Source organism: Bos indicus x Bos taurus, chromosome 17 (genome assembly GCF_003369695.1).
Source record: "Bos indicus x Bos taurus breed Angus x Brahman F1 hybrid chromosome 17, Bos_hybrid_MaternalHap_v2.0, whole genome shotgun sequence".
Taxonomy (NCBI): domain Eukaryota; kingdom Metazoa; phylum Chordata; class Mammalia; order Artiodactyla; family Bovidae; genus Bos; species Bos indicus x Bos taurus.
Genome location: NC_040092.1, coordinates 69,537,051 through 69,550,902, shown reverse-complemented (window position 1 = coordinate 69,550,902; position 13,852 = coordinate 69,537,051). Strand labels below are relative to the sequence as shown.

General features: G+C 43.2%; 1 protein-coding gene across 1 annotated transcript in view; it reads left to right on the top strand.

Moving 5' to 3' along the window:
* DCHS2 (dachsous cadherin-related 2) overlaps nucleotides 1-13,852 on the top strand; it is a 324,194-nt gene that overhangs the window by 84,028 nt on the left and 226,314 nt on the right. The window lies entirely within an intron of this gene.

The window sequence follows — 13,852 nt, the reverse complement described above, 5'->3', positions numbered from 1 at the left end:
TTTGCCAAGGCTGTGTGAGAAGGTGCAGGAGGAACTGGAGAGGGTACCTCCTTCCCTCTTCTGAGCCTCCAGCTTTGAAATTAAAAGAAAAAAAAAAAAAACCAGAAATCATAGTGTTATGCATAGGAACACTGGCCAGATTTATAAGCATTTATTAAGCTTGATTTTCCCCCAGTTCCCCTGTGTGGTGATAAGTTGGTTGTTCTGGAAGTGGGTGGAGCTACTGTGTGATCTGAGAGCATGGGATGTGCAGAGCTTTCAGTCAGCATCTGCCTGGAGATGTCAGAGAAGTCTTCTCTAGAGCCGGTATCCAGGAGGAATTTGTGGATCAGATGGCAGGCAGGAACTGGGAGGCAACAGTAAGAGGACTCAGTATGAGGGTAAAATCGGAAGGGAGACTTGTGGGCCCAGTATCAGAGACTCAAAAGGAAAAGAGAAGATGCTGGGAGGGCAACCTCGACCCTCTGGCTCCTTATCCCAGCAGGAAGTAGAACACCTAGCGGGCAGCGGGCACACTGCCTCCTTCCAGAGGCCACAGGCCTCCGCGTTTGCAGTGTGGGCTCTCTTCCAGGCTCCTAGTCTCCAAAGTTCTCCTGTGCCCTGTGAGTGCTCCCCAGAGCCCACAGAGCTAATCCTGACTGCCTTATTGAGCGCCCCCTTCCTGCTAGTTCTGGGCCCATCACATTTCTACAACATCAGCCTTCCAACTTTTTTTATTGAATATATGAACGAATAAGAATTTTCCAGTACTCAATTCCAATATATGTTAATTTCCTTATAAATGGAAATATGTGAAAACACATGAAATTATAAATAAATCTATAGAATATTGAAATATTACACTGTATAAAATATGTATGAATAGATATACATTTAAATTTATAAATAAATATGTAAGTTCAGTTCAGTTCAGTCGCTCAGTCGTGTCTGACTCTTTGCGACCCCATGAATCGCAGCACGCCAGGCCTCCCTGTCCATCACCAACTCCCAGAGTTCACTCAGACTCACGTCCATCGAGTCAGTGATGCCATCCAGCCATCTCATCCTCTGTCGTCCCCTTCTCCTCCTGCCCCCAATCCCTCCCAGCATCAGAGTCTTTTTGTAAAGCATATATTAAAAAGTATATATCTATATATAAGGTATATAGAAATAAAAATGGAAGCAGTCAAAAAATTATTAAAATGAATGTATGTTTTTTTCCCCACAACTGCATCTCTCCACTTGGCCAAACCTTGGGGTGTATCTGTGTGGTCTGAAGACCCAGCTGGACAGGAGTGCACCTGGGCCTGCATATGATCTGGTTTCATTGTCGCTGACGCACAGCCTCCTGACTGGCTCTTGCTCCTGTAGTCCAGGGCCTGGAGCTCTAGTGCTCAATACCCAGGTCAGACTGCCTTGAGAATCATTAGCTAAAAGCACTGACTTCCTGGTTTTCCCTCAGAACCCGAGTCATTGATCAATATCTGAATAAACTCATGTCGCCTCTGGTCACTTCTCTGAGCAAAGAGGGATTCTGTTCAATGCCCGATTTCAAGGGCAAATCTGGGAGGAGAAATGCCTCCAAGTGATAATGTGGTGACACCCCAGAGGTCATAAACATCCCTGGGAACTGTGCGAATGAGGAAGATGTTAGAAAGTTCTCTTACAAATGGGTTATGGGCTCCAGTCAAATGTATATGCAGTGAAATCTATGCATAGCAGGACAAGTTATGAAATGTGTCATCAGTACTTCAGAGAAAAGATTAAAAATAAATCCTACTAAGTGATTGCCAACATCTGTCATCAACACTGCCAACATCTGCTGGATCATAGAAAAAGCAGGAGGATTCCAGAAAAACATCTACTTCTGCTTCACTGACTATGCTAAAGCCTTTGACTGTGTGGATCACACCAAACTGTGGAAAATTCTTCAAGAGATGGGAATACCAGACCACCTTACCTGCCTCCTGAGAAACCTGTATGCAAGTCAAGAAGTTACAGAACCAGACATGGAACAACAGACTGGTTCCAAACTAGGAAAGGAGTCCATCAAGGTTATATATTGTCACCCTGCTTATTTAACTTCTATGCAGAGTACATCATGAGAAATGCCAAGCTGGACAAAGCACAAGCTGGAATCAAGATTGCTGGGAGAAATATCAGTAACCTCAGATATGCAGATGACACCACCCTTATGGCAGAAAGTGAAGAGGAGCTAAAGAGTCTCATGATGAAAGTAAAAGAGGAGATTGAAAAAGCTGGCTTAAAACTCAACATTCAAAAACTAAAGATCATGGCACCCGGTCCCATCATTTCATGGCAAATGGATGGGGAAACAATGGAAACAGTGACAGACTTTATTTTTTTGGTCTCCAAAATCACTGCAGATGGTGACTGCAGCCATGAAATTAAAAGGCGCTTGCTCCTTGGAGGAAAAGCTATCAAATACCTGGAAATACTGTTTATCTGTATACTTAGTCTCCTCATCTGTTGATTTGCAGACACTAGGGTTTCCTTAGCGCCTCATGGTTCTCACTAGGATAATTCAGTGATAAGATATTTAGCCAAGGAAAATAGCCATTTGTTAGGCAGCTGGACAGCTGCTGAAGCTTGTTGGAGACAAAGCACAGGAGCGAGCCTTCCGCCACACCCTCGTGAGCTCATCGGACGGGGACCAGCCCCTCTGCAGGCAGCTGAAGGCAAAGGAGGCACTCCCACTGCCGAGCTGCTGCGTTCCCAGTAGCCCAGCGCGCTGGCAGATTCACAGCTTTCTAAGCTGCAGGCCATCCACTCCTCTTTCTCCCATCACCCACGGTGTCTCATGTAGGGAAGGGGTGAGATAAGTCTCACTTCACTTCACTTCCCCCTCTCGAACACGTAAGTGAATTTTTAGGCATTTATATAAGGAAAGGCCTGTCCCCCATCTTGATAAGTGTTAATGTCCTAAACCTTTAAAAGCATAGTTTTAGGCAGGTATTGAGGAGGTTGTGTTTGGATGGCCGTCCAATGACAGTTGGTGATAAATTTTTGCTTTGAGTAGAGAAACAAGTATACAGTGATATCAGAAATACATCGTAAATCACTGCCTAATTCCTTGGCAGTTATATTTCCCTTGTCAAGAAAAGGTTAGTTGGAGATGTCTTTTTGCCTTCATTCTGTATTACACACTCTGGAATTTTTGTGCTTTGCTTCTGCTAATGTTAGAAACTTAACATTATCAGGAAAATAATGTACAGGTTTAAGCATTTTGTGTTTTCATTGGGTTTAAAGAAATGCTCTATTCAGGCTGTTAACACTTTGTTCTAAATTTGAAAAACATGGTTTAATAACTAGGTGTTTTGGAGTCACCTCTAAAACACAGAAGTATTACTTTCAATTGGAATATATGTATATAGATTTTATTTATTTATTCAACAAATATTCATTGACTGCCTCCTTTCTGTCTGGCAAATGGTGAATAAGACAATGGAACTTATTCATTTATTTTTGGTGGGAGAAGAGTACAAAACTCAGTAAACAAATTAATAAAACTACTTTAGATATTAAGTGCAAAGAAGAAAATAAAGCAGTTGTATTTATCAGGGTCCCAACAAGAAACAGAGAGTTATAATAATTTGAGAAAAAATTCTGTTTATAAACATATGGAAGGACTTCCCTGGCAGTCCACTGGTTGAAACTTTACTTTCCAACACAGGAGGTGTGAGTTCCATCCATGGTTGGGGAGCAAAGGTCCCACACGCCTCGTGGCCAAAACACCAAGACATAAAACAGGAGCCATATTATAATAAATTAAATAAAGACTGTAGGAACGGTCCACGTCAAAAATAATAATAATACAGGTATGACAGGAGCAGAGTAAGGAGACCTCAGAAGTTAACATAGCGCTGTCAGTCTGGGAGCAGAGGCAGACCCCAAAGAGGAGGGCCCGGTTCCCTGAAGGGTGGGGAGGACCAGGTCAGCAAGACTGCTGCTTGGGTCTCTGTGAGGAGAGAACTGAGGAAGGAAACTGTCCGCCTCCTGGGCTCCACTGGTGGACTTGCTGGAAATCACAGGATGAGAGAGCGGGAGGATGCAGTCTGTACAGGGCAGCCTTCCCGGGCACAGAGCAAGGGGCAGCAGGGTGGACCACGGGTGTCCCCAGGGAAGGCTGGCAATCTCAGATGTCATGTTCATTCTGCCTCAAAACTGCTAGTGGTTTAAGTGATCCAAAATAAGTTTAAGAAAAGATAACCAGCAACATAAAACTGATTATCGGTGATAAAATTGTTATACATTGTAACTTTCTATTTGAGAGTAAGAAGGCGTTGCTTCCACTTTGGAAGAGGAAATATTGCACGGAATGAGTGTAATTGCAGTTGACCTTAAGAAATGGATAGGATATTCATGGTTGAGAAAGAAGACGAACATTCCAGGACTATAAAATGTCATGGGCCAAGTAAACTGATGGGATGTGTTTTAGGAACAATTTGGCTAAAATTGCTGGCTAAACAACTTTGAACAATTTGGCTAAACTCTACAATCCTTTTAGAATCATAGACTTGTACTTAAACCCACTTCCCTCTCAGTTTCCACTCACTGTATAAATCACATTGGTAGGTGCTTGCTAACTTCTTTCTCCCTCCCTCTCTTCCTTCCCCTCTTTCCCCTCCGTCTTCCTCTTTACCGCCGTGCCTTCCACAAACATTTATTGAGAGTCCACAGTTTACTGAGTTGCAATAAGACTCTGTACTGAGCAAGACTATGTTCCTACTCTGGGAATTCAGTTTCAATTTTACCATTCCAGATGGTTCCCAGTGATTCAATAGGACCACAGTAGTAACGGTTAGTCGCTAAGTTGTGTCCGACTCTTCTGCAACCCCACCAACTGTAGCCTGCAAGGCTCCTCTGTCCATGGAATTTCCCAGACAAAAGTACTGGAGCAGGTTGCCATTTCCTCCTTCATGGGATATCACTGACCCAGGGATTGAACCCATGTCTCTTGCATGGGCAGGCAGATCCTTTTACCTCTGAGCTATAAGTGAAGCCCTCATAATAGTAATAGCTAACACTTTCGAACCATTTTAAGTATATATATATACCAGACACTATTCTTATTTCCAAAGACTTGGCTTGTCTTATGAAGAATGCATTAAACATTTAGGAGAAGGGATTTTACCGAAATGATCTTCCACATTTTGGCCCTACAAAGGTGTGTTTGTTTTCAAAGAAGCATCCATTTGCTGAAATGTTAAACTGACTGATAACTACTGCAGTGGTCCCAACCTTTTTGGCACCAGGGAGACAGTTTTTCCAAGGGGAACAGAAGGGGATATTTCAGGAGGTAACAGGAGTGATGTAGGGGGGTGGGGTGCCACAGACAAAAACTTCGCTACCAGCTACTCACCTTCTGCTTTGCAGCCGGGTTCCTAACAGGCCCAGGGGTTGGGGACCTGACGCTGCGTACCAAGTGTGCTGAAGATTTTAAATTTAAATTGTGTAAGAAGAAGATATTTTCACTGTCAGACCCACACAGATTGAGTGTGGGTCCAAAGTGAGTTCCTTCCTCTCCATGGCAGCATTGCCCTGATTCCCCCTTCCTGGGATTCCAGACCTGAATTCAGCAGTAAGGCAGGCAGGGGGAGACTTCACCAGTGATGGCAGGGAGCTGGAAGAGGCAATGATCTGGGGTGGGGAGCACCCCCAGGCTCCTGCTCCAAAGGATGCTGAGGTCTCTGGGAGGGCGGTGCCTGTAGAGCACTGGTTTCTTTCCAGTGGAGGGGAGCAAGCTGACTTTGCAGTCTGTACTCAGAGAGCTCCTTTTGAGGTTTGCTGTGGCTTCTCTTCACTTCCAATATTGACAACACAGAATTGGTTTGGAAAAAGAGAGCTCCATGATACATTATGACCTATTTTGTGCTTTTAAGAATGACTCTTTAGAGACTGAATTTCCCTGTTACTCTTAAGTCTTTTCTTTTTAACCTTAGGCTTGTTTAAAGAAATTAAGTTGTGTGCAAAAATAGTGATGGCCTATATTGTGAAAGTGTTAGTCACTCAGTCAGTCATGCCCAACTCTTTATGACCCAATGGACTGTAGCCAGCCAGGCTTTTCTGTTCATGAAATTCTCTAGGCAAGAATACTGGAGTGGGCTAGCTATTCCCTTCTCCAGGGGATCTTCCCCACCCAGGGATTACACCTGCAGGCGGATTCTTTACCGTCTGAGCCACATTAGGAAAGGTCAATATACTGTATTTTCCCTACCCAACATATATGAATTATAGATTTGTCTCCTGTGGAAATTTTTCCTCAAGAACTATTAATCTTCTTGGATAGGGTTTTAGTGTAATATTTAGACTGGAGTAATCACGGAGTAGCAAATGAGGTATTATTAATGTGATTTTAAAGAATGTATTTCACACATGAAAGGATGTTTTAAATTTGCATTTTTACCACTAAAATCCTGGAACCTAGGTATTTGAGGAGTTAAGATTATGTTAGTGTTGTATAGAACAGTCTTATGGACTCTGTGGGAGAGGGAGAGGGTGGGAAGATTTGGGAGAATGACATTGTAACATGTAAAATATCATGTAAGAAACGAGTTGCCAGTCCAGGTTCGATGCACGATACTGGATGCTTGGGGCTAGTGCACTGGGACGACCCAGAGGGAGGGTATGGGGAGGGAGGAGGGAGGAGGGGTCAGGATGGGGAACACATGTATACCTGTGGTGGATTCATTTTGATATTTGGCAAAACTAATACAATTATGTAAAGTTTAAAAATAAAATAAAATTAAAAAAAAAAAAAAGAATATTAAAAAAAAAAAAAAAAGATTATGTTAGTGTTAACTTTTTCATCTTTAAACTTGCTTTCCAAGGTTAATTCTAGGTCAGATCCACATGGAGTGAGATATACTGTTGAGGAGACCCCAGAGGTCCTGCCTGTGACATGGGTGGTCTGAGGATGAGAGATGGACTGTCCTTGGGATGGGAGGGAGCAGCAGCAGGCAGGGTCCAGTTCCAGAAACTATAGCTTTTGGAAGGAGGTAGGTCTGGAGGAAGTAGACGATGCAGGATGTAGTCACGGGGATGCCTGAAGACAGACTTTTGCCCGGTACCACAAGCAGAAAGAGGTCTCCTCTGGGACCACGCCTGTGGAACTTGCATCACACAGACTTTGCACACACTGTTAGAGCTGGTTTCCTTCCAGATCCCGAGAAAGGAAGCAAGTACCAAAGACCAAGGGGAAAGAGACTCAGCTTGTGCAGAGGACACAGCTGGGGACTTTTCATGTCTGGGCTCTTCACCTCCAGGACCTCTCTGCTAGGATGGACTGTGTTTCTGCTTTAAATCAAGCACATTGAAGGACAGAGCATTCTTGAAACTTTTTTTTTTTCCAGTTTTACTGAGATATAATTGACCCAAAGCACTGTATAAGTTTGAGTACAGCATCATGATTTAATTTATATATACATCACAAAGTGATTATCACAATAAATTTAGTGCACACCCATCACCTCATATAGGTGTAAAATTAAAGAAATAGAAAAAATTTTCTTGTAATGATAACTCAGGATTTACTCTCTTAACAACTTTACATATAGCATTCAGCAGTGGTAACCCTGTTTATTATGTTGTACATCCCTAGAGCTGATGGCTCTTACTGCTAGAAGTTTGTACTTTTTGACTGCCTTCACTGAATTCCTCATCCCCTCTGGATTTTTTTTTTTTTTAAGTTTTTAACGGCTTAGGAAAGAGAGGAAGCTTTTCTGTGTGTATTCAGTTTGGAGTGTCTGCTTGCATGAGATCCAAGCTAGAGGCAGTCGTGGTTCACTAATCGCGTGACCTGTGCTTCTCTACATACCTGCGAAGCCTTAGTTTTCAATTTAGGGAAGCAGACTGGGGTTGACAGTAAAAGAAAAAAGAGGAAAACACAGTAGCCTTCTTGAGTCACATTAGTGTAGACCAGATATGAGGTCCTTTTTGAACCAGAAATTAAGGTAAATATGTCTCAGCCTCCTAAAGTCATATCTGTGATAAGTGAGTGTTCCCATAGTTGGGAAGGAGGTAAAGTTGCTGCTAAATGAAAGCCCCTGAGGCTCTGGATTTGAGCGTCTTAGCATGTGTCCTGTCCTCCCTTTTATTGTCATACTGGGACTTCTTTGACCATTTGCTCCTTGCTCATTGAAGACTCCAGTATGAGTTAGACGGTCTCAGAACTGCCTAGAACTTGGGGAGGGGGCCTCTCTACTCTTCTGGCAGAGGTTGCTGTCCAGTTGCATCCACAAGGGAAAGGATTAGGTGAACCTGACATCTTTCTTCTCTGGTGAGAAATGCCGACCCCAGAGGAGAGGAAGATTGGAACCTGATGCTGCCTGCTTCCTTTCCAAGAGAGCCACTGATTCCCCGGCTCCAAAATGGGTTAAGAGAAACTTCTCTGTGTGCAGTTGGGAAACTGGTGATGTTGCCCAAACACAGGAGCAGCAGAAGAAAGGAAGCTGGGGTCTTTGCTGAAAGTCAGAAGAGCCTCACTGGCCCCAAGGGAATGTAGCAGAGAAGCCCTCTGAGAGGACCATGTGATAGATTTGTCAGGATTCCCAAAGTCTTCTTGGAGTAAGATGTAATGAGTGAAGGAATATAGTCATTAACATTCCTGGGCCAGGCTGGTTCTCACAAGAGAAACATAGGGCTATCATTTGCACTTCCGACCACAACAGAGTCAGCCTCCTACCACAAATAGCTATCAAACAGACAGAACAGATGAAGCAGCTGTTTGCAGGTGTTAGATGACAGGCAGAGCAGAGAAGCAGGGAGAGGAAGCCCTGTCTGCCCTAGCTCTTGTATTCGGGGATTTTTCCTGAACATGGGGACATGAGGGGGAGCCTGAGAGAGCAGTGGTCTTGCTGAACTGAGAGGCAGTAATTGGGGTTTGGTGCTGCTGAACGTTGGGGGTACAGGTGCTGGAAAACAAGTTACTCATAGAGGACTCCAAAATCTGTGCGGGTGTTTATCCAAGGTCTGTGGCACAGGCCTGGGCTTGCACGTGCAAAGAGTGGTTTTGTGAGATGTAACTGGGGAGCCAAGCTTCTCATGAGAAGAAACCCAAGTTCGCCCAGTGCCAGGGGCTGCTGAAGGTGGTTCCACCTCAGCAGTGGGGAGATGCTGCTGAACAACACAGGCATTCATGTGCGATCATAGAGAGGCCACATCCAGGGGATAAGAACCATTCCCTCAAAAAAGGGCCACACCCTAAGAATGGAACACCGACTCTTGAAAGGAAGACAACATGATTCAGGCTTTTTATACAACACCTACCAAGCATGTGAAGAGTCAGAAAATGTAACCCAGAGAAGTGGACCCTATGATGACCCAGAGGTTAGATTTAGCAGACAAGGATTAAAACAGCTGTTAGAAATATGTTTAAGGACTTGAAGGAAAGGTTGGTCTTGATGGACTATATGGGGATGTCAGAAAAAAAAAAAAAGGAAGCTTTAAACATGATTTAAATGGAAACATAAAAGCTAAAATTTTCAAAATTAAAAAATTTCAAACTTCTAGCAGAAAACATAGGAGAATATCTTTGCATTCCTAAGGTTGGAAGAGATGTCTCAGAGAAGACAGTTCAGTTCAGTTCAGTCACTCACTTGTGTCTGACTTTTTGCAACCCCATGAGTCTCAGCATGCCAGGCCTCCCTGTCTATCACCAACTCCCGGAGTTCACCCAAACTCATGTGCATCAAGTCGGTAATGCCATCCAGCCATCTCATCCTCTGTCGCCTCCTTCTCCTCCTGCCCCCAATCCCTTCCAGCATCAGAGTCTTTTCCAATGAGTCAGCTCTTCGCATGAGGTGGCCAAAGTATTGGAGTTTCAGCTTTAGCATCAGTCCTTCCAATGAACACCCAGGACTGGTCTCCTTTAGGATGGACTGGTTGGATCTCCTTGCAGTCCAAGGGACTCTCAAGAGTCTTCTCCAACACCACAGTTCAAAAGCATCAATTCTTCGGTGCTCAGCTTTCTTCACAGTCCAACTCTCACATCCATACATGACCACAGGAAAAACCATAGCCTTGACTAGATGGACCTTTGTTGGCAAAGTAATATCTCTGCTTTTTAATATGCTATCTAGGTTGGTTGTAACTTTCCTTCCAAGGAGTAAGCGTCTTTTAATTTCATGGCTTCAATCACCATCTGCAGATCCCAAATCATAAAGAAGAAAAAAAACAACTGATAAAACCGAATTGCATAAGAATTAAAAAGTTCTGCTCATCAAAAGACACCACTAAGAAAATGAAAAAGTAAGCTACATATTAAGAGAATATGTTTGCCAAATTGCTACATTCAATAATAAATATGTAAAACTCAGTAAAATGGGCAAAATACTTGAACAGACACTTCACAAAACGGATGTATTTATATTCAGTAAATCCACGGAAAAATATTAAACAGCACTGATCATCAAGGAAATGAAGATCTTGCATCCACTATAATGGGTAAAATTGAAAAGACAGATAGCATCAATGTTGGCCAGAATGTGGGAGCTGGAGTTCTCATGTATTGCTGGTGAAATACTTTGAGGGAAAGTGTTTGGTAGTTTTTTATGAAGTTAAATATGCACTTTCCCTTAACCCTGCAATTCCATGCCTAGATTTTTACCCAAGAAAAGTGGGTGAAAAGCCACATATCAGAATGTCCATAGCAGCCTCTTTCACAACAGCCCCAAACTGGAAACAACACATATGTTCATGGGGAATGGATAAATTGTGCTATGTGGATTTAATATACCACTACCCAGCAATAGAAAAGAATGATCTACATGAAACACCATGGATGAATTTCAAAACCCCTACACCGAGTCAAAGAAACCAGACGCAGAAGCACATATATTATTTTATTTATGTGAAGTTAATGACCTAGCAAAATTAGTCTGTGATAATAGAAATTACAATGGTAGCTGCTTACAGGGTGGAGAGTGACTGGGTGGAAGAATGAGGAAGCTGTCTAGGGTGACTGAAATCTGCCGAATTTTGGATTATATGTTGGTTAGGCAGATATACACACATATACTCTGTAAATATACTATAGATCAACTATGAAAGAATATATTATTAATTTACATGTAGCATATGTTCATGTTGGTCAGTCATTAAGTCGTGTCCAACTCTTTGTGACCCTATGGATTTCAGCATGCCCAGCTTCCCTGTTGTTCACTATCTCCAGGAGTTTGCCCAGATTCATGTCCATTGAGTCCATGATGCTATCCAACCATCTCATCCTCTGCTGCCCATTTCTTCTCCTTCCTTCAGTCTTTCCCAGCACCTGGGTCTTTTCCAATGAGTCAGTTCTTTGCATCAGGTGGCCAAAGTATTGGAGTTTCAGCTTCAGCATCAGTCCTTCCAATGAACACCCAGGACTGGTCTCCTTTAGGATGGACTGGTTGGATCTCCTTGCAGTCCAAGGGACTCTCAAGAGTCTTCTCCAACACCACAGTTCAAAAGCATCAATTCTTTGGTGCTCAGCCTTCTTTATGGTCCACTTCTCACATCCATGTATGTGAAAAACTGTAGCTCTGACTATATAGACCTTTGTTGACAAAGTAATGTCTCTGCTTTATAGTACGCTGTCTAGGTTTGTCATAGCTTTTTTCTAAGGAGCGAGCATTTTTAAAATATATATATACACACACACACACACATACATATATATTAGTCAAAACTCATCTAGCTATACCTTAAGATTGGCACAGATCACTGATATAGCTTTTACTATCGTTTACATAATGAAAGGACAATGCTTAGGGTGAGGGCGTGAGCTTCATTTCACTTCTGGGGCTGGATGTGGTCTGCAGCTCACTAGTTGGGAGCATGGACAGGGAATGATGGTGACTGCAGGTAGAGGAGGAGGTGAATGAGAGCACAACAGAGCTAGGAGAGAGGGTGGGATTTCATAGCTCTTCTGAGCATGAAATCTGGGGGAAAGCAATGCTGTCCAAGATAGATGTTAGGGACCCCTGTCTACTGAGGCACTGTGAAGACCCTGGTTATCCCTTTGAGAAAGCCTGAAGAGCTCTGTGTGTGCTCCTTGGCTTTCAGAGTAGACTGGCATTCTTTTGAAGGTGTCATCACATTGAGACTAGGCATCGGAGGCCTCAGATTCCTAAGGGTTTCAGGAGGCATGCCCAGGGGATTCCAACTCTCTTGTTTAATCACCAAATAGCACAACAGCCCCATTTTAAGGAGGTTCTACAGTGAGTGGGGCTTCTGTCATCAAAGGTCCTGAGAACCTAGTTCTGTAAAGTGAAATTTTACCCATGCTTTATAAATGAAAAGCCTGGTGATTTGTTTTTGGTTGCTTGTACAGGGTGAAATAATGACTTCCCTGGTGGCTTAGTTGGTAAAGCATCTGCCTGCAATGCAGGAGACCCAGGTTCAATCCAGGGTAAAATGGAGAAGGAAATGGTAACCCACTCCAGTATTCTTGTTGGGAAAACTCCATGAACAGAGGAGCCTGGTGGGCTACAGTGCATGGAGTCACAAAGAGTCAGACACAACTGAATGTGAACACATACACCCCCCCCCCCCCCCACACACACACACACACACACACAGGGTGAAAAGCTCTACCCTGTGGATTTATGTTCTCTTGCAGCTTGCTCACAGCAGTTTGGATCCCCCTCTCTATTCCTTTGTTTCCAGGAGGACCCCTGGGTTTCCCTGACTGTGGTGAAACAGCTTAGAGCTCTGAAAACCTCAGCAGAGCATTCAGGGCACAGCTGGATGTTACTGCTCAGCCACTAAAGACCTATATTGTTATGTATCCAACTTTGGTAAATGAATCCCTTTGCCACCAACCCCCTCTGCTGGCCTTGAATTTGCATCTTAACATTAACCCGTTTCCCCAGCTAGTGTGATTTTTAAAAAATTTTCCTGGGAAATAAAGAACTCCAAGTGAGAACAAAATATTGGTTTAAGAGTAAGCACTCCACAAAACTTAGTTACTATTATTCCCAGTTCTCATTCTCCTGCCCCTTTCTTGTCCTTAATCATCTTTAACACTGTGTGACTCATTCATTCTTAACCCCACGCCCCGATAACTTCAGTGTGACACATCTTAAATAATGGGCTTTTGCCCCAAATGCATAGTGTATTTCTGTATACCTGTGGCGGGTTCATTTTGATATATGGCAAAACCAGTACAATATTGTAAAGTTAAAAAATAAAATTAAAACAAAACAAAACAAAAATGTGTTTCCATAAAATATTTCTAACTATTAACAGATTTGTGCTTACTAGTTTTTCATATTTCTTGGCAGATTTTAATGTCAAAATCTTGCATGCCATCTGCTTTGAGGGAAGGATTAAGAGCAAGGGAAATGGTGGGAAGGTGGAAGTTGAATTATTCCTAACAGCTCTGGGAATGATACCATATTTTAAAATCAATCCAGAATGGAAAATGGAGGTTGCTCTCAGGCATGACAGTCCAGCATTTACAGCTCAGTCTCTGTTTCCAGTTCTCCCAGAACACAGATATCATGAAATCTTTCACAAAACTCCGAATATCCTCTTAAGATGATGTTTTGGAGGCATGGAAAAAAGCCAAAGACACCAAGGGCTTTTCCAATAAAGGGGAAAATAAGTCTGTTTTCTACTACTACTACTACTACTACTAAGTTGCTTCAGTCATGTCCGACTCTGTGCGACCCCATGGACTGCAGCCCACCAGGCTTCTCCATCCATGGGATTCTCCAGGCAAGAACACTGGAGTGGGTTGCCATTTCCTTCTCCAATGCATGAAAGTGGAACGTGAAAGTGAAGTCGCTCAGTCGTGTCCGACTCCCAGTGACCCCAGGGACCACAGCCCACCAGGCTCCTCCATCCATGGGATTTTCTGGGCAACAGTACT